Consider the following 23,001-nt stretch of genomic DNA (forward strand, 5'->3'; position numbering starts at 1 on the left):
TGCAACTTACTAGCATTTTTTTTCTTTCAGCAGATCTCCTGCAGATGTTCTGCAGCTTATTAGTTTTTTTGTTTTTTACTTTTTTTTTTACTTCTTTAGTAGATCTCCTGAAGCTTACTAGCAATTTTTTTTCCTTCAGCAGATCTCCTGCAGCCTATCGGCGTGTTTTCTGGCAGATCTCCTACAGCCTATTAGCATGTATTCTTTTATTTTTATTTTTTTCTAGCAGATGTTCTGCAGCTTATTCGTTTTTTTTTTTTTCCTTTTTAGCAGATCTCCTGCAGCTTACTAGCATATTTTATTTTATTTTCCTCAGGGCTTTTTTTCCTGAGAGAATAGGTGCAGGAACTCCTCCCTTCCAAGCCACCCTTGACTCCGCCCCCTTATCCACCTGTTACGGTCAGGGGTTAACGCCGTTTACAATATTCCATTCCACCAACCCACGACATGCTTATCCGACACTCCAACAATCCAGCAGACACGATCCATTGGATTCCCCCCCCCCCAGAATAACGAGTCACAAGCTCTGTTCTATGGTTCCAAACGAATGACCACTTTAATGGTAAACTCTCAGGTTTTTATACAGTTAGAAGCCAAATATGGATAATGACTCAACTCCACCCATAACATGACACAATGGGTGCTCAATACACATTCCGTTAGATAATGACATTCAGATGAGCTAATTACTATTCATAACCCAGACGTTCTGACTCTGCGATAAGTTATTCTCACCTGCAACATAAAACACATTCCTTTAGTAAACATAATTGACATGCTAATTCACAACACCTGAAAGGTCAGACATCTGACCTTTCAGACTGCCAACACATATCTATCATCAATAGAACTTTCACACAATACAGTGTCATTAGCATCACACAATGAGAGATCCTTCAGAAGCCAGACTTAATTAGCACAATAGACAATGAACTATCTTAGGAGCCAGGTAGACTTAATTAGCACCTCAACAGTCTATGTACCACATTGAAGGAGACACTCTCCTATTGACCTGTTGTGTTCAGAATTAACAACTTGTAATATTTCAAGATATCCTGCAATACATGAATTATCGTTACTGTCCCATCTCATGTAATCCGAGATATCATTTCTCAGTCATCCTATGCCCCTATAGGACATAGGATGACCCTAGACCCAAGAGTCATTAGTGAAGCTGGCACAGGAGTACCCCACATCCTTCAAAAGTCTCTGGGTATCACGGGTCATTCCGTTACACCACCTCTGAGCACTGTTCCTTGGTTCCACCCCTTACCCACCTCCCAGTACCACCCCTTTTAGAAAATACAGAAGCAAGTATCATTTTGCGGTGCTAAGTATTTTGTATGGAATTTGTTAATGATAACAAGAAAGGCAGTAAAATAGAATATAAAATGGACACCCCAGCGACAACAAATCCAGCGCAGCAACAATGGACTCCCAACAGTCAGCATCAATATAACCTCCAACAGCCAGCAGATCCCTCCTAGCAACGATCGTCCCCCTGCAACACAAGACCCACCCACAGCAACAATATATCCCCCACCAGCAACAATAGACCCCCTGCAAAAATAGATCCCCTCCAGCAGCAATAGATTCCCCGGTAGCCAGCATCAATAGACCCTCCTGCAGCCAGCAACAAAGACCCCTCCCTCAACAGTACATCCCTTTCAGCAATGACTGACCCAATACGAGTGACAGAAGAACTCCCCAGCAACAATAAACCCCCTTCCTTCGCAAAAATAGATCCCCTTCAGCAACAATATATCCCCCAGCAGCCAGCATTAATAGACCCATCCAGCACCTCTTTCTATTACATACATTCAGTTTGGAAGTTGCCGGAACTGCGTTCCCCCACGTTTCTGCTGAAAAAAATCCCTGGTTTTCCTTCAGCAGATCTCCTGCAGCCTATCAGCGTGTTTTCTGGCAGATCTCCTTCACTTTCTCGCTTTTTTTTTCTTACTAGACTGGATCTCAGAGGTCTGACAAGTTATCTGAGAATTTGCAGGAGGTTTTTTTTTTTCTAATAACTTGGCCCCGCCCTACAAAACAGAAGAGCCCTGAGGGCAAATAAATAATATCTCGGAATTCTGAGGCAATATCACCGTGTTCTCCAAAAATATGTCTGAGTTTTAGATACTATGCCAGTATTCAGAGGTCACACCTTAAATTCCGACATACTATCTCAGATTCATGAAAACTTTGTTTTCACTTCTGTGTAAATCAGTAGATTATACAATATACAAATATATAGAAAAAATATATGAAACGTATCAAGTGATATACCAAAAATCTGCGTGCAGTGCTACATATACCGTATATACTCGAGTATAAGCCGAGTTTTTCCAGCACATTTTTTTGTGCTGAAAATGCCCCCCTCGGCTTATACTCGAGTCACATTTGTGTGCCTGATCTCCCAGACAAGGTGTGTGCTGTTACCCTGTGTTGGCATCACTTCATGATTGTGTCCCACTTGTTGTTGATTCTTCAAAAAAAAATTACAGTTTGATATCTTTATGTTTGAAGCCTGAAATGTGGCAAAAGGTCGCAAAGTTCAAGGGGGCCGAATACTTTCGCAAGGCACTGTATGCACTTGGCACTTTATATAGTACCCCACATTGAGCCCACACCCCTTGGACATCAATCAGGAGTACACATTTATTCTATAGCGCTGCCTCTCCACTGTCCTTTTACCTTGTGCAATTAGTCTTATTGCTGATGCTGGTCGCTTGTTGATATAAGTAGCGCAATTTTTTCCCCCCAAAATTTTATACAAATATATTGCATTTACCAAGATACGCACAATACATACCACATAAATGTCACTGTGATGGTCTTACTTTGTCCTCTCTCTACTAAACTTTTTACTCAGAATTCTTATCTTTTCCTCGGCTTCATAATCCTGCATCGGTGTTTGGCCCAAGAAAGGCTGTAGGACATCACAAGGAGTCAGGTTGGTCAGAAGCTGTGACATAGGGAGTTGAAGCCGTCCATTGTCAGGTAGGTGAAAGGCAACCACCAGCGCATTCCACACACAGCGAGGTTCATAGGCACGCTTTTTACGCCAGAGCACTGACCTTCTAGAACGAGGAGGAGGGTCTGACCATCTCACCTGGCAGTTTTTCTTCGAGATTTTCAGCTTCAGAGATCTGGAGGTGGATTCTGGCCTCCAGAACAATCTTTCCTCCATCCGGTAGACAAAGGGCATATGTCCAGAGATGTTCTGGGCAGGTGGCACAGTTGGAAGGTCATTGAACTGATCGGCGTTGGGACGGTGAACTACAATGTAGTGAGCAATCTCCTGTTTGTAGATATCGGTCCCCAGAATCCTCAGTTGAGGTTCCTCACCCCCGCAGTGCTGAGTCTTGTACAAGGACAGAAGGTAGGACAATGGGAAGGAAAGTCTGAAGTTGCCGTACTGAGAAGCCGATTGATCAAACGCCGGAGAGCTGGCATATTGTTCCTTTATCTTTGTCTGGAATCCTTCGGCATTTCTCACACGTCTGACTTTGTCATAGGCCTGTTGGCGAGCGCTCTCTATGTACTTTGGACAGATGTCTGCACTCCAGAATGAGAGGTCTCTGAATTCTTCTCTCTTGTGGTCTCCTCTTCCCTTGAAAGATTTTGATTCCAGAATTTCTTGTAAAGATTCCCAATCGGTGACATGCTGCAGCTTCATGACGGGGAAGTCTATTGGTAGACGGAGAGAGAGATCGGTGTGAACACTGCCAATGTTCTCTTTCATGGTTTTCCCGGCTGGCTTTATATTATCCAGAAAAGTCAGTTTGTCATTAATCTTCTTAATGGACAGTAATTCTCCAGAGCAGTGGTATCCTCGGCAATTTGAGCCAGATTTTATCTCCTCTAGATGTCTCCATACAGAGGGCTGCATTTTGATCGGGAAGTTCTCAGCTCTGTGCCCGCTCTCATTCTTCACTGCCAAATTCTAAGTCTTTTTATACACATAAAAAGACTTAGAATTTGGCAGTGAAGAATTGGCACGCCCCACATTCACAATACATGAAGGAAAACATGAACAGGAGAATTCTGAACTGGCTTCATACCAGACAAACGTCACAACCACGGTTTGGAAATAGGAAACTAAACTCTTATGACTAACATTGATACATTTTTGATCCTATAAGACCAAAACTAAACTCAAACCCTATAAGACCGAAACTAAACCCTATAAGACCAAAACTAAACTCTTATGACTAACATAGATAAATATGTGACCCTATAAGACCAAAACTAAACTCAAACCCTATAAGACCGAAACTAAACCCTATAAGACCAAAACTAAACTCTTATGCCTAACCTAGATAAACATGTGACCCTATAAGATCAAAACTAAACTCAAACCCTATAAGACCGGAACTAAACTCAAACCCTATGGGGCAGATCCTCAAAGAAATTACGCCGGCGTATCTGTTGATACGCCGCGTAATTTCAAATTTTGCGTGTCGTACCTTTGTTTTGGTATCCACCAAACAAGATACGACGGCATCTGTGTTAGATCCGACAGGCGTACGCCTTAGTACGCCGTCGGATCTAAGATGCAATTTTCCGGCGGCCGCTGGGTGGCGTTCACGTCGTAATCCGGGTTGAGTATGCAAATTAGCTTTTTCCGACGATCCACGAACGTACGAGCGGCCGTCGCATTCTTTTACGTCGTTTCCGTTCGGCTTTTTCCGGCGTATAGTTAAAGCAGCTATCTGGTGGCGTACTCAATGTTAAGTATGGCCGTCGTTCCCGCGTATCATTTTGAAAATTTTACGTCATTTGCGTAAATCGTCCGTGAATGGGGCTGGACGCCATTTACCTTCACGACGAAAACAATGACGTCCTTGCGACGTCATTTGGAGCAATGTACCCTGGAAGTTTTGACGGACGGGGCATGCGCAGTTCGTTCGGCGCGGGGACACGCTTCATTTAAATGAAACACGCCACCTACTCGCCGCATTTGAATTCCGCGCCCTTACGCCGCAAGAGATACACTACGCCGCCGTAACTTACGGCGCGAATTGTTTCAGGATTCAAAGATTTGCAAAGTAAGTTACAGCGGCGTAGTGTATCTCACATACGCTGCGCCCACGCAAATGTATGTGGATCTGCCCCTATAAGACCGAAACTAAACCCTATCAGACCAAAACTAAACTCCTATGACTAACATAGATACATTTGTGACCCTATAAGACCTAAACTAAACTCTTATGACTAACATAGATAAATATGTGACCCTATAAGACCAAAACTAAACTCAAACCCTATAAGACCGAAACTAAACTCAAACCCTATAAGACCAAAACTAAACTCTTATGACTAACATAGATAAATATGTGACCCTATAAGACCGAAACTAAACCCTATGGCCCGGATTCACGTAACACTTACGCCGACGTATCTCGAGATACGCCGCGTAAGTGTAAATGTGCGCCGTCGTATCTATGCGCCGAACTAGATACGCCTGAAAATAGGCTTCCTCCGACTGATGTAAGTTTCCTACGCCGTCGTATCTTGGGTGCATATTTACGCTGGCCGCAAGGGGCGCTCCCATTGATTTACACGTTGAATATGCAAATGACTGAGATACACCGATTCACGAACGTAAAGTTATTCCACATATAGGAGGCGCAACCCATGCAAAGGTATGGACCACAGAACAGCCGTCGTATTTTACGTCGTTTACGTAGTACTACGTGAATAGGGCTGGGCGTAGGTTACGTTCAGTGATTCGACGTATCTTAAGAGTTCTTTCCGACAAGATTTTGAGAATGCGCACTGGGAGCGTCCACGGGACGGGCATGCGCCGTTCGTTTGGCCCATCATTTGCATGGGGTCACGGTTCATTTAAATGGATCACGCCCACTCCCACCTACTTTGAATTAGGCCGGCTTACGCCTAGGAATTTACGTTGCGCCGGCGCAACGTTGGGAGCATTTCCTTTGAGAATACTGTGCTCGCCGCTCTGCGCGGCGTCAGGCGAAGACCAAAACTAAACTCCTAAACTATAAGACCAAAACTAAACTCTTATGACTAACATAGATAAATATGTGACCCTATAAGGAAAGAAAGATGGTCAGTCAAAGGATCAATTCTTTGATCTTATTTTGTGAGTTGAACTCTAACACTTAACGTCTCTTAATTACTTTCTGTTGAACACACCGTAAAAAGCATTTTGTGCAAGATGGCATAAGGCCAGAGCTGTGTTCATTTTTTTTAAATAGAATAATTTTAAAACAGCTGAAATAGTGACTGGAAATTTGTAAGAGTCCCTCTCATTGGTTGGCGATTAGCTTCTTGGATGGGACAGTCAACAACCTATTGTGAAGAGATTCTCTGCCATATTGTGTCATACTTCCCCTGGCCCTCCTCCTCCATAGTCCCGGCCTAATGCCGCGTACACACGACCGTTTTTCGGGATGTCAAAAATTACGTTTTTTTTATGTCATTAAAAACGACAGTGTGTGGTCTCCAGAGCATTTTTCACGACGTAAAAAATGGCCATTAAAAATGTAGAACATGCTCTAAATTTTCACGTCATTTTTAACGTTGTCGTTTTAAACGTCGTGAAAAAAAGGTCGTGTGTGGGCTTTAACGACGTGAAAAAAAACGCGCATGCTCAGAAGCAAGTTATGAGACGGAAGCGCTCGTTCTGGTAAAACTAGCGGTCGGAATGGAGATCGCGCATTCATCACGCTGTAACAGACAGAAAAACATGAAGACTGAAAAGCGCGAATCGTCTCTCACCAAACTTTTACTAATACAAAATCAGCAAAAGCAGCCCCAAGGGTGGCGCCATCCGAATGGAACTTTCCCTTTATAGTGCCGTCGTACGTGTTGCACGTCACCGCGCTTTGCTAGAGCTTTTTTTTTTTCACGATCGTGTGTAGGCAAGGCCGGCTTAACAATAATCGGGTTGAAAAAAACGTCTTTTTTTCTAGACCATTAAAAACGTCCGTGTGTACGCAGCATAAGGCCTGTTGTCTGGAATAAATGAATGTCCCGTCCAGTTTCCTTTTAAATGCTTTACTGCTCAACTTCAATCCAGCACAACCGGCAGACGTCCATAGTGCATAACACTTTTCCTCCTCATGACTTTCCATACAGGGGGTCCCACAGCACTTACATAGTTAGTCAGGTTGAAAAAAGTCCATCCAGTCCAACCACAAAAAAAAACAAAAACAAACAATACAATCCCATACACCCAACTCCATACCCACAGTTGATCCAGAGGAAGGCGAAAAACCCCAGCAGAGCATGAGATCCAATTTGCTACAGCAGGGGAAAAAATTCCTTCCTGATCCCCCGAGAGGCAATCGGATTTTCCCTGGATCAACTTTACCTACAAATCTTAGTACTCAGTTATATTCTGTACATTTAGGAAAGAATCCAGACCTTTCTTATAGCAATCTACTGATCTGGCCAGAACCACCTCTGGAGGGAGTCTGTTCCACATTTTCACAGCTCTTACTGTGAAAAAACCTTTCCGTATTTGGAGGTGAAATCTCTTTTCCTCTAGACGTAAAGAGTGCCCCCTTGTCCTCAGTGATGACCGTAAAGTGAATAACTCAACACCAAGTTCACTGTATGGACCTCTTATATATTTGTACATGTTGATCATATCCCCCCTAATTCTCCTCTTCTCATGAGAGAATAAATTTAGTTCCTCTAATCTTTCCTCATAGCTGAGCTCCTCCATGCCTCTTATCAGTTTGGTTGCCCTTCTCTGCACTTTCTCCAGTTCTCCGATATCCTTCTTGAGAACTGGTGCCCAAAACTGAACTGCGTATTCCAGATGAGGTCTTACTAATGATTTGTACAGGGGCAAAATTATATCTCTGTCTCTGGAGTCCATACCTCTCTTATACAAGAAAGGACTTTGCTCGCTTTGGAAACCGCAGCTTGGCATTGCATGCCATTATTGAGCTTATGATCAACTAAAACCCCCAGATCCTTCTCCACTACAGACCCCCCCAGTTGTACTCCCCCTAGTATGTATGATGCATGCATATTCTTAGTCCCTAAGTGCATAACTTTACATTTATCAACATTTACTTCATCGTGTCACAGAAAGGTTCCAGCCATCTTCCCCAGCAGGGTTGCCAACCTCCTGAAATGAAATTTACTGACACAAAACAATAAAATAAATCTACTGACGGAACCAATGTTTTACTGACAGGACACAAAAAAGTTACAGACAGCTCAAAAAGTTAGCCTATTCGTCAGTTTTTAGTGCAAATATGAATATTTAAGCTACGAAGATGTCGCTAGTGCTAGTAGCAATGTCTTCAAGGCATAACAAAAGGCAAACAACATAATTGTCCTTTTACATGAAGATCATATTAATCTAACTCAGCACAGAGTTCCCCCTTATATCAAAGTTTGTAGGGTTCCCCTTTACAGTGCAAGGGGGAACTCTGCGGACCCTGTTGTAAGAGGGAACACTGTGAACTGTGATGTAAAGGAGAACTCTGATGTAAGGGGGATTCTGCGGACTCTGGTATAAAGGGAAAGTCTGATGTAAGGGGGTCTCTGGTCACCTAAGCCCCCCTTACACAAGATTCCACAGAGCTCCTCTTTACATCACAGTCCACGGAGATTTTCCAGTTTCATCAGACTCCAGAGTTACATAGTAGGTGAGGTTGTATGTTGTGGTCGTTCAGGTGCTTATCTAATATTTTTTTGAAACGATTGAGACCACCGCCGGTGGAAGGGAATTCAACATCCTTGCCGCGCTTACAGTAAAGAACCCTTATGTAGTTTAGGATTAAACCTCTTTTCCTCAAATTGTAATGAGTGGCCACGTGTCTTATTAAACTCCCTTTGGCAAAAAAGTTGTCTCCCTATCATGGGGTCACCAGTACAGTATTTGTACATTGAAATCATCTCCCCTCTCAAGCGTCTCTCCTCCAGAGAGAATAAGTTCAGAGCTCCCAACCTTTCCTCATCACTAATATCCTCCAGACCCTTTATTAGCTTTGTTTCCCTTCTTTGTACTCTCTCCATTTCCAGCACATCCTTCCTGAGGACTGGTGCCCAGAACTGGACGGCATACTCCAGGTGCGGCCGGACCAGAGTCTTGTAGAGCGGGAGAATTATCGCTTTATCTCTGGAGTTAATCGCCTTTTTAATGCCAATATTCTGTTTGCTTTGTTAGCAGCAGCTTGGCATTGCTGAGCCTCTCATGTACTAGGACCCCCAGGTCCTTTTCCGTCCTAGATTCCCCCAGAGGTTCTCCCCCCAGTGTATAGATTGCATTCATATTTTTGCCACCCAAATGCATTATTTTACCTTTTTTTACATTAAACCTCATTTGCCATGTAGTTGCCCCCCATTCATTTGTTCAGATCTTCTGGCAGAGTTACCACATCCTGAGGAGAAGTTATTTCCCTGCTTAGCTTAGTATTGTCCACAAATACAGTGGGGTAGATTCAGGTAGGGGCGCGCAATGATACGGCGGCGCAGCGTATTGTCTTTACGATACGCCGCCGTAACTTACAGGAGCAAGTGCTGTATTCACAAAGCACTTGCTCCGTAAGTTGCGGCGGCGTAGCGTAAAAGGGGGCGGCGTAAGCGCGCAAAATTCAAATGTGGAAGGGGGGCGTGTTTTATGTAAATTTATGATGACCTGACGTGATGCGCCGTCCATGTACATATCCCAGTGTGCATTGCTTCCAAGTACGGCGAAACGACGTATTGGTTTCGACATGAACGAAAAATTACGTCCAGCCCTATTCGCGAACGACTTACGCAAACGACGTAAAAAATTCAAATTTCGAAGCGGGAACAACGTCCATACTTAACATTGGCTGCGCCTCCTAATAGCAGGAACAACCTTACGCCGAAAAAGCCTTAACGCAAACTACGTAAAATACGAACGCCGGGCGCACGTACGTTTGTGAATCGGCGTATCTAGGAAATTGGCATATTCTACGCCGACAACAACGGAAGCGCCCCTAGCGCCGGCGTAAATTCTCTGTGAATCTACCCCAGAGATTTCACTTTTCACCCCCATCCTCCAGGTCGTTTATGAACACATTAAATAGGATTGGGCCCATAATATCCTATTGCCTGGGGCCTCATAATCTCGAATTGCCCGGGGGCCCCATAATCTCCTATTGCCCAGGGGCCCCATAATCTCCCATTGCCCCGGGGCCCCCATAATATCCTATTGCCTGGGGCCTCATAATCTTGAATTGCCCGGGGGCCCCATAATCTCCTATTGCCCGGGGGCCCCATAATCTCTTATTGCCCGGGCCCCCATAATCTCCTATTGCCCGGGGCCCCCATAATCTCCTATTGCCCGGGGCCCCCATAATCTCTTATTGCCCGGGCCCCCATAATCTCCTATTGCCCGGGGCCCCCATAATCTCCTATTGCCCGGGACCCCATAATTTCCTATTGCCCGGGAGCTCCATAATCTCCTATTGCCCGGGCCCCCATAATCTCCTATTGCCCGGGGCCCCCATAATCTCCTATTGCCCGGGGGCCCCATAATCTCTTATTGCCCGGGCCCCCATAATCTCCTATTGCCCGGGGCCCCCATAATCTCCTATTGCCCGGGACCCCATAATTTCCTATTGCCCGGGAGCTCCATAATCTCCTATTGCCCGAGCTCCCCATGAGTTGTCAGTCCGCCCCTGAAAAGATACATTGTTTCTGAGTCAGAGGAGAAGCTGTAGACACAAAATATAAATAAAGATAAAACAGCTAGATGGGGCTTATACTAGATTAGTGTCAGGGTTACGTTTGGGGTCAAAAGTCGGTAAGTTTTAGGTTGGATTAAAAAAACAAATGCAAAAGTGCACATGATTTTTTCTTGCACATCTACAAAAAACGCATACATATGTGGTATCGCTAATACTCGGTTTTAGAGAACGAGGCACAGATGGGGATTGAACCCATGATCTTTGGTTTACGAGACCAACGCCTTACCACTTGGCCACTGCACCCTCAAAAAGATCTGTTTTTATGTCAAGTTTCAAGAATGCTGTATTTGGTTTTTGTATATATGACAATAAAATGTGAATCTTCCATCTATTGTTTGATTCTACACATGATATTTAGTAATAATATTTTACCTAAAAGGATAAAAAGATGTGAGCGGATGTAATGTCAGATCACAGTCAGTGGGCCAGATTCTCGTATAACTGCGGCGGCGTAACGTATCTCCTTTACGTTACACCGCCGCAAGTTTTACGGGCAAGTGCTTGATTCACAAAGCGCTTGCCTGTAAACTTGAGTCGGAGTAGCGTAAAGTCAACCGGCGCAAGCCCGCCTAATTCAAATGATCCAGGTAGGGGGCGTGGATCATTTAAATTAGGCGCGTTCCCGCGCCGATCGTACTGCGCATGCTCCGTCTCGAATTTTCCCGCCGTGCATTGCGCGAAATTACGTCGCAAGTACGTCATTGGTTTCGACGTTAACGTAAATGTCGTCCAGCGCCATTCACGGACAACTTACGCAAACAACGTAAAATTTTCAAATTGCGACACGGGAACGATGGCCATACTTAACATTGAGTACGCCACCTAGGGGGCATGTTTATCTTTACGCCGCGTAACTCTTACGGAAACAACGTAAAATCACTACGACGGGCAATCGTACGTTCGTGAATCGTCGTAACTAGTCATTTGCATATTCTACGCCGACCGCAATGGAAGCGCCACCTAGCGGTCAGCGTAGATATTGCACCCTAAGATACAACGGCGCTGGCCGTCGTATCTTAGGCATGTTTAAGTGTATCTCAGTTTGAGAATACACTTAACCATACGACGGCCTTAGATTCGGACTTACGTCGGAGTATCTGCTGATACGCCGGCGTAATTCTATGTGAATCTGGCCCATTGAGTCCATGAGGTGAAAGTGGGGGGGAGGGGCCGAGACACCTTGTGCCTTATGGATGCATAGAGAAGGGATCGGGAGCGATCACACACCAGTGTCCTCATAGCAAGTGACTTGCTATTGGGGGAACTGGACAAGGGGGAGGAGCCAGAAGCACCAGCGGGGGACCACTTAGGCAATAATTGATTTTTTTCTCCTCCAGCATTTTGGATCTTCACGCTACAAAACTGAATGCAGCCTAAAAGCCAGCCGTGAGCTTCAGTCAGCGACTTCGCCAGAGTAGATGTCATCAGTCTGCCGTAGGCAGGATAAAACATTTCCCTTCTCCCCTCCCCCAGGGATCAGATTGTAAATTCTAATAAGTAACACAGAGAGAGGTTGCAGAAGGGTTCAGATCTGATCAGACTTTTGTTACCATAGCAAATATCTGCACAGACACCAGGATTTCCATGATTGTGTCATCTCTGAGCCGACATCAGTCCAGGAAGAAGATGGTGACCATGGATGAAGACAATAACTTTCTCCTTTTCTAGCAAATATTATATGTAGTGTCAGTCTGAACTAATTTCCCTACAATTGGAGGAAATACAAAGCACCAGATTCATACATCATGTTTATAGAGTTCCCTAATTTATCACAAATGTTTATAGTACTGAGTAGATTAGGTTTAATAAAAGAGGCACAGATGGGGATTGAACCCATGATCTTGGGCTTGCGAGAGCAACGCCTTACCACTTGGCCACAGCGCCCTCTACAAGAAGAGTCTATTTATGTTTAAGCTCTAAGAAAGCACACAAGTTATATTTGGTCATTATAGCTTAGGTCATCTTCATATTGCGCAACAAATCTTTTTTCCAGATCGTCTATTTCTTGTAGTAAAGCCCCAGCCTTTGCTCTTTCTCTACAGTTGTCTCAAAATTCATGTAGAAAGAAGCTGAGCTTCCACAGGTCATGTTTATAGCACTGAGTAGAATAGGTTGGGTTTATATAGGGAGGCACAGATGGGGATTGAACCCATGATCTTTGGTTTACGAGAGCAACGCCTTACCACTTGGCCACTGCGCCCTCTACAAGAAGTGTCTATTTATGTTTAAGCTCTAAGAAAGCACACAAGTTATATTTGGTCATTATAGCCTAGGTCATCTTCATGTTGAGCAAAAATATTTTTTTCCAGATCGTCTAAATCTTTTAATAAATCCCCAGCCTATGCTCTTTCTCTCCAGTACATTAGGGACTAGTCTTGATCAGTATAATTGTCCTATTGCTGACCAATTTTACACGGTTGTGTCATCTGTTGTCTCATAATTCATGTAGAAAGAAGCTGAGCTTCCACAGGTCATCTTCACCACAAATGTTTATAGCACTCCGTAGATTAGGTTGGGTTTAAAAAAAGTGGCACAGATGGGGATTGAACCCATGATCTTTGGTTTACGAGACCAACTCCTTACCACTTGGCCACTGCGCCCTCTACAGGTCAGTTATCTTTATATTTAAGCTCTAAGAAAGCACACAAGTTATATTTGGTCATTACAGCATAGGTCATGTTGAGCAAAAATAATTTTTTCTAGATCGTCTAATTCTTTTAATAAATCCCCAGCCTTTGCTCTTTCTCTCCAGTACATTGGGGACTAGTCTTGCTCAGTATAATTGTCCTGTTGCTGACCAATTTTACACTGTTGTGTCATCTGTTGTCTCATAATTCGGGTAGAAATAAGCTGAGCTTCCACAGGTCATCTTCACCACAAATGTTTATAGCACTCAGTAGAATAGGTTGGGTTTAAATAGGGAGGCACAGATGGGGTTTGAACCCATGATCTTTGGTTTACGAGACCAACACCTTACCACTTGGCCACTGCGCCCTCTACAGGACAAGTGGTTTTATGTTTAAGCTCTAAGAAAGCACACACGTTATATTTGGTCATTATAGCCTAGGTCATCTTCATGTTGAGCAAAAAAATTTTTTTCCGGATTGTCTAATTATTTTGTTAAATCCCCAGCCTAATTGTCCTGTTGCTGACCAATTTTACACTGTTGTGTCATCTGTTGTCTCATAATTCATGTAGAAAGAAGCTGAGCTTCCACAGGTCATCTTCAGCAACAAATGTTTATAGCACTCAGTAGAGTAGGTTGGGTTTAAATAGGGAGGCACAGATAGGGATTGAACCCCTGACCTTTGGTTTACGAGACCAACGCCTTACCACTTGGCCACTGTGCCCTCTCCCGGACAAGTATCTTTATGTTTAAGCTCTGTGAAGGATGCTTCAGTGTAATTCTCCCTGCTAAGTAATATAAGCTGTGTGTTAGAGGATTTTTTAAGGTGGGACTCACTCCTCGGCTAACAGGCTATTGATATGTTAATGACCCTTCCTCAGCCAGCTCCCTATTTCAAAGGGTAAATGGTCTATTGTGTGTGTGTGAAGGAGCCATGTGGTTACTGTTTACTGTTATTAGAAGTGGCTCATGTTAATTATTCTGATTGCTTCATTGTGGTCAGGCTGTCTAGATAATGTATTCTGTACAACTAGTGATTAACGTCACTGATGTCATTATCTAAAGAAAATGTGTTTTCAAGGTCGGCTCCGAAATGTCTGCTTATCATCTGTATGGAAGCCCCAGTGTGAGGGGGCGGAGATTTGTCATTGTAACAGTTTGTAAATTACTTATAAGCTCTGTGTTGTAACATTAAAGCTGTCTTGTTCCAGCAGTAAGCGTGACCCATGTGTGGCTTATTGGGCGATTCCAGGAATATTCCTCCTCGTGGAATATTGGGGTGATTTCCTTTATGGGGAGAAGGGAAGACTTTGATGGGGATATCATCTTAATACCGTCACAACTGGTTGGAAGCAGCGGGATTTTCCCTTCTACTCTCCTTTACACCCGGATTCCAAGCAGACACTGGAAGAACTACTGGAAGTTCGTGGAAGGATTGCTAGCAACAAAACCAAGCGGGTCATCATAGCAGAATTAATGGAGCTAGACCAGGAGAACGGGATTGCAGCAACGCCAGCAGTACAAGAGATGGAGACACCAGTGATTCAGGAAGAGGAATCGCCAGCCAACAAGCTAATGAGAGAGAAGCTAGCATGGTTCGGTCCGAACCCAACGGCGGATGTGGTGCTGAAAGTGATGGACCTGTTAGCAAAGGCAGAACTACAGAAGGATAAACAAATAAGAGACGCAGAACTACAGTTAAAACTGGCAGCAGTCCAACAAGCAGCTGCACATTCTCCAAACAGTGAGTACAGTACAGCAGACACAAGGAAGATTCCGTTTAGCGCTTTTAAAGCTTTTGATGAAAAGGACTGTGAAATTGATAACTACCTGGCAGATTTTGAGAGACAATGTAACCTGCACCGAATAGCTAGAGGAGAGTGGGTTGCAATATTGTCAGGCAAACTGTCAGGCAAAGCTTCTGATGCTTTCCGGACCGTGCCAGATCAGGATATTCATAGCTACGCCAGGGTTAAAGAAGTGCTCCTGGCTCGTTATGCAGTAACCCCAGAGTCCCACCGACAGAAGTTCAGGGACTCACGCAAAACCACGAAAGACTCTTACGCGGAATGGGCATGCCAGTTATCCCTGTCGGCCTCTAACTGGGTTAACAGCAGCCAGGCCACCACCGCAGAGGACATTTTGCAACTAATGCTCCTGGAGCAATTTTACAATCACATCCAGACGGACGTCAAAGACTGGGTGAGAGATCGCAGGCCCATGATGCTACCAGAGGCCGCGAAGTTGGCGGATGAATATGCGGATACTCGCAAGACAAACCAGGTCACACCACGGGTACAACCTCCACGACCAACGGCGCCCTCACACCCACCAGCCGCTAGATACCAACCTCCTAACAGACCGATGACTTCTAGCCCTCGCTATCCACTCCAGGAGTTGGTTTACGAGACCAACGCCTTACCACTTGGCCACTGCGCCCTCAACAGGACTAGAAGTGTTATGTTTAATCTCTAAGAAAGCACACAAGTTATATTTGGTCATTATAGCCTATGTCATCTTCATGTTGAGCAAAAATTCTTTTTTCCAGATCGTCTAAATCTTGTAGTAAGGCTGGGGCCTTTGCTCTTTCTCTCCAGTACATTGGGGACTAGTCTTGCTCAGTATAATTGTCCTATTGCTGACCAATTTTACACTGTTGTTTTATAATTCATGTAGAAAGAAGCTGAGCTTCCAGAGGTCATCTTCACCACACATGTTTATAGCACTCAGTAGAATAGGTTGGGTAAAAATAGGGAAGCACAGATGGGGATTGAACCCATGATCTTTGGTTTACAAAACCAACGCCTTACCACTTGGCCACTGCACCCTCTACAGGTCAAGTGGTTTTATGTTTAAGCTCTAAGAAAGCACACAAGTTATATTTGGTCATTATAGCCTAGGTCATCTTCATGTTGAGCAAAAATTCTTTTTTCCAGATCGTCTAATTATTTTATTAAATCCCCAGCCTTTGCTCTTTCTCTCCAGTACATTGGGGACTAGTCTTGCTCAGTATAATCGTCCTGTTGCTGACCGATTTTACACTGTTGTGTCATCTGTTGTCTCTAAATTCATGCAGAAAGAAGCTGAGCTTCCACAGGTCATCTTCACCACAAATGTTTATAGCACTCAGTAGAATAGCTTGGGTTTAAGTAACAAGGCACAGATGGGGATCGAACCCATGATCTTTGGTTTACGGGACCAACGCCTTACCACTCGGCAACACAGCGCCCTCTACAGGACAAGTGGTTTTATGTTTAAGCTCTAAGAAAGCACACAAGTTATATTTGGTCATTATAGCCTAGGTCATCTTCATGTTGAGCAAAAATTATTTTTTCCAGATCGTCTAATTCTTGTAGTAAAGCCCCAGCCTTTGCTCTTTCTTTCCAGTACATTGGGGACTAGTCTTGCTCAGTATAATTGTCCTATTGCTGACCAATTTTACACTGTTGTGTCATAATGCATGTAGATAGAAGCTGAGCTTCCACAGGTCATCTTCATCACAAACGTTTATAGCACTGAGTAGAATAGGTTGGGTATAAATAGGGAGGCACAGATGGGGATTGAACCCATGATCTTTGGTTTACGAGACCAACGCCTTACCACTTGGCCACTGCACCCTCTACAGGACAAGTGGTTTTATGTTTAAGCTCTAAGAAAGCACACAAGTTATATTTGGTCATTATAGCCTAGGTCATCTTCATGTTGAGCAAAAATTCTTTTTTGCAGATCGTCTAATTCTTCTAGTAAAGCCCCAGCCTTTGCTCTTTCTCTCAAGTACATTGGGGACTAGTTTTGCTCAGTATAATTGTCCTATTGCTGACCAATTTTACACTGTTGTGTCATAATTCATGTAGATAGAAGCTGATCTTCCACAGGTCATCTTCACCACAAATGTTTATAGCACTCAGTAGAATAGGTTGGGTTTAAGTAACGAGGCACAGATGGGGATCGAACCCATGATCTTTGGTTTACGAGACCAACACCTTACCACTTGGCCACTGCGCCCTCTACAGGAAAAGTGTTTTATGTTTAAGCTCTAAGAAAGCACACAAGTTATATTTGGTCATTATAGCCCTAGGTCATCTTCATGTTGAGCAAAAATTCTTTTTTCCAGATCGTCTAATTCTTGTAGTAAAGCCCCAGCCTTTGCTCTTTCTCTCCAGTACATTGGGGACTAGTCTTGCTCAGTATAATTATCCTATTGCTGACCAATTTTACACTGTTGTGTCATCTGTTGTCTCATAATTCATGTAGAAAGAAGCTGAGCTTCCACAGGTCATCTTCACCACAAATGTTTATAGCACTCAGTAGATTAGGTTGGGTTTAAATAACTAGGCACAGATGGGGATCAAATCCATGATCTTCAGTTTACGAGACCAACGCCTTACCACTTGGCCACTACGCCCTCTACAGGACAAGTGGTTTTATGTTTAAGCTCTAAGAAAGCACAAAAGTTATATTTGGTCATTATAGCCTAGGTCATCTTCATGTTGAGCAAAAATTATTTTGTCCAGATCGTCTAATTCTTGTAGTAAAGCCCCAGCCTTTGCTCTTTCTCTCAATTACATTGGGGACTAGTATTACTCAGTATAATTGTCCTATTGCTGATCAATTTTACACTGCTGTGTCATAATTCATGTAGATAGAAGCTGAGCTTCCACAGGTCATCTTCACCACAAATGTTTATAGCACTCAGTAGAATAGGTTGGGTTTAAGTAACGAGGCACAAATGGGGATCGAACACATGATCTTTGATTTACGAGACCAACGCCTTACCACTTGGCCACTGCGCCCTCTACAGGTCAAGCCATTTTATGTTTAAGCTCTAAGAAAGTACACAAGTTATATTTGGTCATTATAGCCTAGGTCATCTTCATGTTGAGCAAAAATTCTTTTTTCCAGATCGTCTAATTATTTTATTAAATCCCCAGCCTTTGCTCTTTCTCTCCAGTACATTGGGGGCTAGTCTTGCTCAGTATAATTGTCCTGTTGCTGACCAATTTTACACTGTTGTGTCATCTGTTGTCTCATAATTCAGGTAGAAAGAAGCTGAGCTTCCACAGGTCATCTTCACCACAAATGTTTATACCACTCAGTAGATTAGGTTGGGTTTAAATAACTAGGCACAGATGGGGATCAAATCCATGATCTTCGGTTTACGAAGTCTAATTATTTTATTAAATCCACAGCCTTTGCTCTTTCTCTCCAGTACATTGGAGACTAGTCTTGTTCAGTATAATTGTCCTATTGCTGACCAATTTTACACTGTTGTGTCATAATTCATGTAGACAGAAGCTGAGCTTCCACAGGTCATCTTCACCACAAATGTTTATAGCACTCAGTAGAATAGGTTGGGTTTAAATAACGAGGCACAGATGGGGATCGAACCCATGATCTTTGGTTTACGAGACCAACGCCTTACCACTTAGCCACTGCGCCCTCTACAGGACAAGTGGTTTTATGTTTAATCTCTAAGAAAGCACACAAGTTATATTTGGTCATTATAGCCTATGTCATCTTCATGTTGAGCAAAAATTATTTTTTCCAGATCGTCTAATTCTTGTAGTAAAGCCCCAGCCTTTGCTCTTTCTCTCCAGTACATTGGGGACTAGTCTTGCTCAGTATAATTATCCTATTGCTGACCAATTTTACACTGTTGTGTCATCTGTTGTCTCATAATTCATGTAGAAAGAAGCTGAGCTTCCACAGGTCATCTTCACCACAAATGTTTATAGCACTCAGTAGATTAGGTTGGGTTTAAATAACGAGGCACAGATAGGGATCGAACCCATGATCTTTGGTTTACGAGACCAATGCCTTACCACTTGGCCACAGCGCCCTCTACAGGACAAGTGGTTTTATGTTTAAGCTCTAAGAAAGCACACAAGTTATATTTGGTCATAATAGCCTAGGTCATCTTCATGTTGAGCAAAAATTATTTTTTCCAGATCGTCTAATTCTTGTAGTAAAGCCCCAGCCTTTGCTCTTTCTCTCAAGTACATTGGGGACTAGTTTTGATGAGTATAATTGTCCTATTGCTGACCAATTTTACACTGTTGTGTCATAATTCATGTAGATAGAAGCTGAGCATCCACAGGTCATCTTCACCACAAATGTTTATAGCACTCAGTTGAATAGGTTGGGTTTAAGTAACGAGGCACAGATGGGGATCGAACCCATGATCTTTGGTTTACGAGACCAACGCCTTACCACTTGGCCACTGCGCCCTCTACTGGACAAGTGGTTTTATGTTTAAGCTCTAAGAAAGCACACAAGTTATATTTGGTCATTATAGCCTATGTCATCTTCATGTTGAGCAAAAATTCTTTTTTCCAGATCGTCTAATTCTTGTAGTAAAGCCCCAGCCTTTACTCTTTCTCTCAAGTACATTGGGGACTAGTCTTGCTCAGTATAATTATCCTATTGCTGACCAATTTTACACTGTTGTCTCATAATTCTTGTAGTAAAGCCCCAGCCTTACTCTTTCTCTCAAGTACATTGGGGACTAGTTTTGCTCAGTATAATTGTCCTATTGCTGACCAATTTTACACTGTTGTGTCATTTGTTGTCTCATAATTCATGTAGAAAGAAGCTGAGCTTCCACAGGTCATCTTCACCACAAATGTTTATAGCACTCAGTAGAATAGGTTAGGTTTAAATAGGGAGGTACAGATGGGGATTTAACCCATGATCTTTGGTTTACGAGACCTACGCCTTACCACTTGGCCACTGCGCCCTCTACTGGACTAGTGGTTTTATGTTTAAGCTCTAAGAAAGCACACAAGTTATATTTGGTCATTATAGCCTAGGTCATCTTCATGTTGAGCAAAAATTCTTTTTTCCAGATCGTCTAATTCTTGTAGTAAAGCCCCAGCCTTTGCTCTTTCTCTCCAGTACATTGGGGACTAGTCTTGCTCAGTATAATTGTCCTATTGCTGACCAATTTTACACTGTTGTGTCATCTGTTGTCTCATAATTCATGTAGAAAGAAGCTGAGCTTCCACAGGTCATCTTCACCACAAATGTTTATAGCACTCAGTAGATTAGGTTGGGTTTAAATAACTAGGCACAGATGGGGATCAAATCCATGATCTTCGGTTTACGAGACCAACGCCTTACCACTTGGCCACTACAGGACAAGTGGTTTTATGTTTAAGCTCTAAGAAAGCACAAAAGTTATATTTGGTCATTATAGCCTAGGTCATCTTCATGTTGAGCAAAAATTCTTTTTTCCAGATCGTCTAATTCTTGTAGTAAAGCCCCAGCCTTTGCTCTTTCTCTCAATTACATTGGGGACTAGTATTACTCAGTATAATTGTCCTATTGCTGATCAATTTTACACTGCTGTGTCATAATTCATGTAGATAGAAGCTGAGCTTCCACAGGTCATCTTCACCACAAATGTTTATAGCACTCAGTAGAATAGGTTGGGTTTAAGTAACGAGGCACAGATGGGGATCGAACACATGATCTTTGATTTACGAGACCAACGCCTTACCACTTGGCCACTGCGCCCTCTACAGGTCAAGCCGTTTTATGTTTAAGCTCTAAGAAAGTACACAAGTTATATTTGGTCATTATAGCCTAGGTCATCTTCATGTTGAGCAAAAATTCTTTTTTCCAGATCGTCTAATTATTTTATTAAATCCCCAGCCTTTGCTCTTTCTCTCCAGTACATTGGGGACTAGTCTTGCTCAGTATAATTGTCCTGTTGCTGACCAATTTTACACTGTTGTGTCATCTGTTGTCTCATAATTCAGGTAGAAAGAAGCTGAGCTTCCACAGGTCATCTTCACCACAAATGTTTATAGCACTCAGTAGATTAGGTTGGGTTTAAATAACGAGGCACAGATAGGGATCGAACCCATGATCTTTGGTTTACGAGACCAATGCCTTACCACTTGGCCACAGCGCCCTCTACAGGACAAGTGGTTTTATGTTTAAGCTCTAAGAAAGCACACAAGTTATATTTGGTCATAATAGCCTAGGTCATCTTCATGTTGAGCAAAAATTATTTTTTCCAGATCGTCTAATTCTTGTAGTAAAGCCCCAGCCTTTGCTCTTTCTCTCAAGTACATTGGGGACTAGTTTTGATGAGTATAATTGTCCTATTGCTGACCAATTTTACACTGTTGTGTCATAATTCATGTAGATAGAAGCTGAGCATCCACAGGTCATCTTCACCACAAATGTTTATAGCACTCAGTTGAATAGGTTGGGTTTAAGTAACGAGGCACAGATGGGGATCGAACCCATGATCTTTGGTTTACGAGACCAACGCCTTACCACTTGGCCACTGCGCCCTCTACTGGACAAGTGGTTTTATGTTTAAGCTCTAAGAAAGCACACAAGTTATATTTGGTCATTATAGCCTATGTCATCTTCATGTTGAGCAAAAATTCTTTTTTCCAGATCGTCTAATTCTTGTAGTAAAGCCCCAGCCCTTACTCTTTCTCTCAAGTACATTGGGGACTAGTCTTGCTCAGTATAATTATCCTATTGCTGACCAATTTTACACTGTTGTCTCATAATTCTTGTAGTAAAGCCCCAGCCTTACTCTTTCTCTCAAGTACATTGGGGACTAGTTTTGCTCAGTATAATTGTCCTATTGCTGACCAATTTTACACTGTTGTGTCATTTGTTGTCTCATAATTCATGTAGAAAGAAGCTGAGCTTCCACAGGTCATCTTCACCACAAATGTTTATAGCACTCAGTAGAATAGGTTAGGTTTAAATAGGGAGGTACAGATGGGGATTTAACCCATGATCTTTGGTTTACGAGACCTACGCCTTACCACTTGGCCACTGCGCCCTCTACTGGACTAGTGGTTTTATGTTTAAGCTCTAAGAAAGCACACAAGTTATATTTGGTCATTATAGCCTAGGTCATCTTCATGTTGAGCAAAAATTCTTTTTTCCAGATCGTCTAATTCTTGTAGTAAAGCCCCAGCCTTTGCTCTTTCTCTCCAGTACATTGGGGACTAGTCTTGCTCAGTATAATTGTCCTATTGCTGACCAATTTTACACTGTTGTGTCATCTGTTGTCTCATAATTCATGTAGAAAGAAGCTGAGCTTCCACAGGTCATCTTCACCACAAATGTTTATAGCACTCAGTAGAATAGGTTGGGTTTAAATAACGAGGCACAGATGGGGATCGAACCCATGATCTTTGGTTTACGAGACCAACGCCTTACCACTTGGCCACTGCGCCCTCTACAGGACAAGTGGTTTTATGTTTAAGCTCTAAGAAAGCACACAAGTTATATTTGGTCATTATAGCCTAGGTCATCTTCATGTTGAGCAAAAATTCTTTTTTCCAGATCGTCTAATTCTTGTAGTAAAGCCCCAGCCTTTGCTCTTTCTCTCCAGTACATTGGGGACTAGTCTTGCTCAGTATAATTGTCCTATTGCTGACCAATTTTACACTGTTGTGTCATAATTCATGTAGATAGAAGCTGAGCTTCCACAGGTCATCTTCACCACAAATGTTTATAGCACTCAGTAGAATAGGTTGGGTTTAAGTAACGAAGGCACAGATGGGGATCGAACCAATGATCTTTGGTTTACGAGACCAACGCCTTACCACTTGGCCACTGCGCCCTCTACAGGACAAGTGGTTTTATGTTTAAGCTCTAAGAAAGCACACAAGTTATATTTGGTCATTA

General features: G+C 43.0%; 14 non-coding genes across 14 annotated transcripts; all 14 read right to left on the reverse strand.

Annotated features, from left to right (window-relative positions):
• Positions 1–10,880: 10,880 nt before the first annotated feature.
• On the reverse strand, positions 10,881–10,952 carry TRNAT-CGU. The gene has a single exon. It is a non-coding gene; the product is annotated as a tRNA-Thr (tRNA).
• Positions 10,953–12,521: 1,569 nt separating this feature from the next.
• On the reverse strand, positions 12,522–12,593 carry TRNAA-CGC. Its single transcript has one exon. It is a non-coding gene; the product is annotated as a tRNA-Ala (tRNA).
• Positions 12,594–13,237: 644 nt separating this feature from the next.
• Positions 13,238–13,309, reverse strand: TRNAT-CGU. The gene has a single exon. It is a non-coding gene; the product is annotated as a tRNA-Thr (tRNA).
• A 322-nt stretch (positions 13,310–13,631) lies between these two features.
• On the reverse strand, positions 13,632–13,703 carry TRNAT-CGU. The gene has a single exon. It is a non-coding gene; the product is annotated as a tRNA-Thr (tRNA).
• A 2,387-nt stretch (positions 13,704–16,090) lies between these two features.
• TRNAT-UGU lies at positions 16,091–16,162 on the reverse strand. The gene has a single exon. It is a non-coding gene; the product is annotated as a tRNA-Thr (tRNA).
• A 718-nt stretch (positions 16,163–16,880) lies between these two features.
• On the reverse strand, positions 16,881–16,952 carry TRNAT-CGU. Its single transcript has one exon. It is a non-coding gene; the product is annotated as a tRNA-Thr (tRNA).
• Positions 16,953–17,268: 316 nt separating this feature from the next.
• On the reverse strand, positions 17,269–17,340 carry TRNAT-CGU. The gene has a single exon. It is a non-coding gene; the product is annotated as a tRNA-Thr (tRNA).
• A 1,362-nt stretch (positions 17,341–18,702) lies between these two features.
• Positions 18,703–18,774, reverse strand: TRNAT-CGU. The gene has a single exon. It is a non-coding gene; the product is annotated as a tRNA-Thr (tRNA).
• Positions 18,775–19,102: 328 nt separating this feature from the next.
• On the reverse strand, positions 19,103–19,174 carry TRNAT-CGU. The gene has a single exon. It is a non-coding gene; the product is annotated as a tRNA-Thr (tRNA).
• Positions 19,175–19,490: 316 nt separating this feature from the next.
• Positions 19,491–19,562, reverse strand: TRNAT-CGU. Its single transcript has one exon. It is a non-coding gene; the product is annotated as a tRNA-Thr (tRNA).
• A 1,616-nt stretch (positions 19,563–21,178) lies between these two features.
• Positions 21,179–21,250, reverse strand: TRNAT-CGU. The gene has a single exon. It is a non-coding gene; the product is annotated as a tRNA-Thr (tRNA).
• A 316-nt stretch (positions 21,251–21,566) lies between these two features.
• TRNAT-CGU lies at positions 21,567–21,638 on the reverse strand. The gene has a single exon. It is a non-coding gene; the product is annotated as a tRNA-Thr (tRNA).
• An 837-nt stretch (positions 21,639–22,475) lies between these two features.
• Positions 22,476–22,547, reverse strand: TRNAT-CGU. The gene has a single exon. It is a non-coding gene; the product is annotated as a tRNA-Thr (tRNA).
• A 317-nt stretch (positions 22,548–22,864) lies between these two features.
• Positions 22,865–22,936, reverse strand: TRNAT-CGU. Its single transcript has one exon. It is a non-coding gene; the product is annotated as a tRNA-Thr (tRNA).
• Between the last annotated feature and the right edge of the window lie 65 nt (positions 22,937–23,001).

This window comes from Rana temporaria, chromosome 1 (genome assembly GCF_905171775.1).
Source record: "Rana temporaria chromosome 1, aRanTem1.1, whole genome shotgun sequence".
Lineage (NCBI taxonomy): Eukaryota > Metazoa > Chordata > Amphibia > Anura > Ranidae > Rana > Rana temporaria.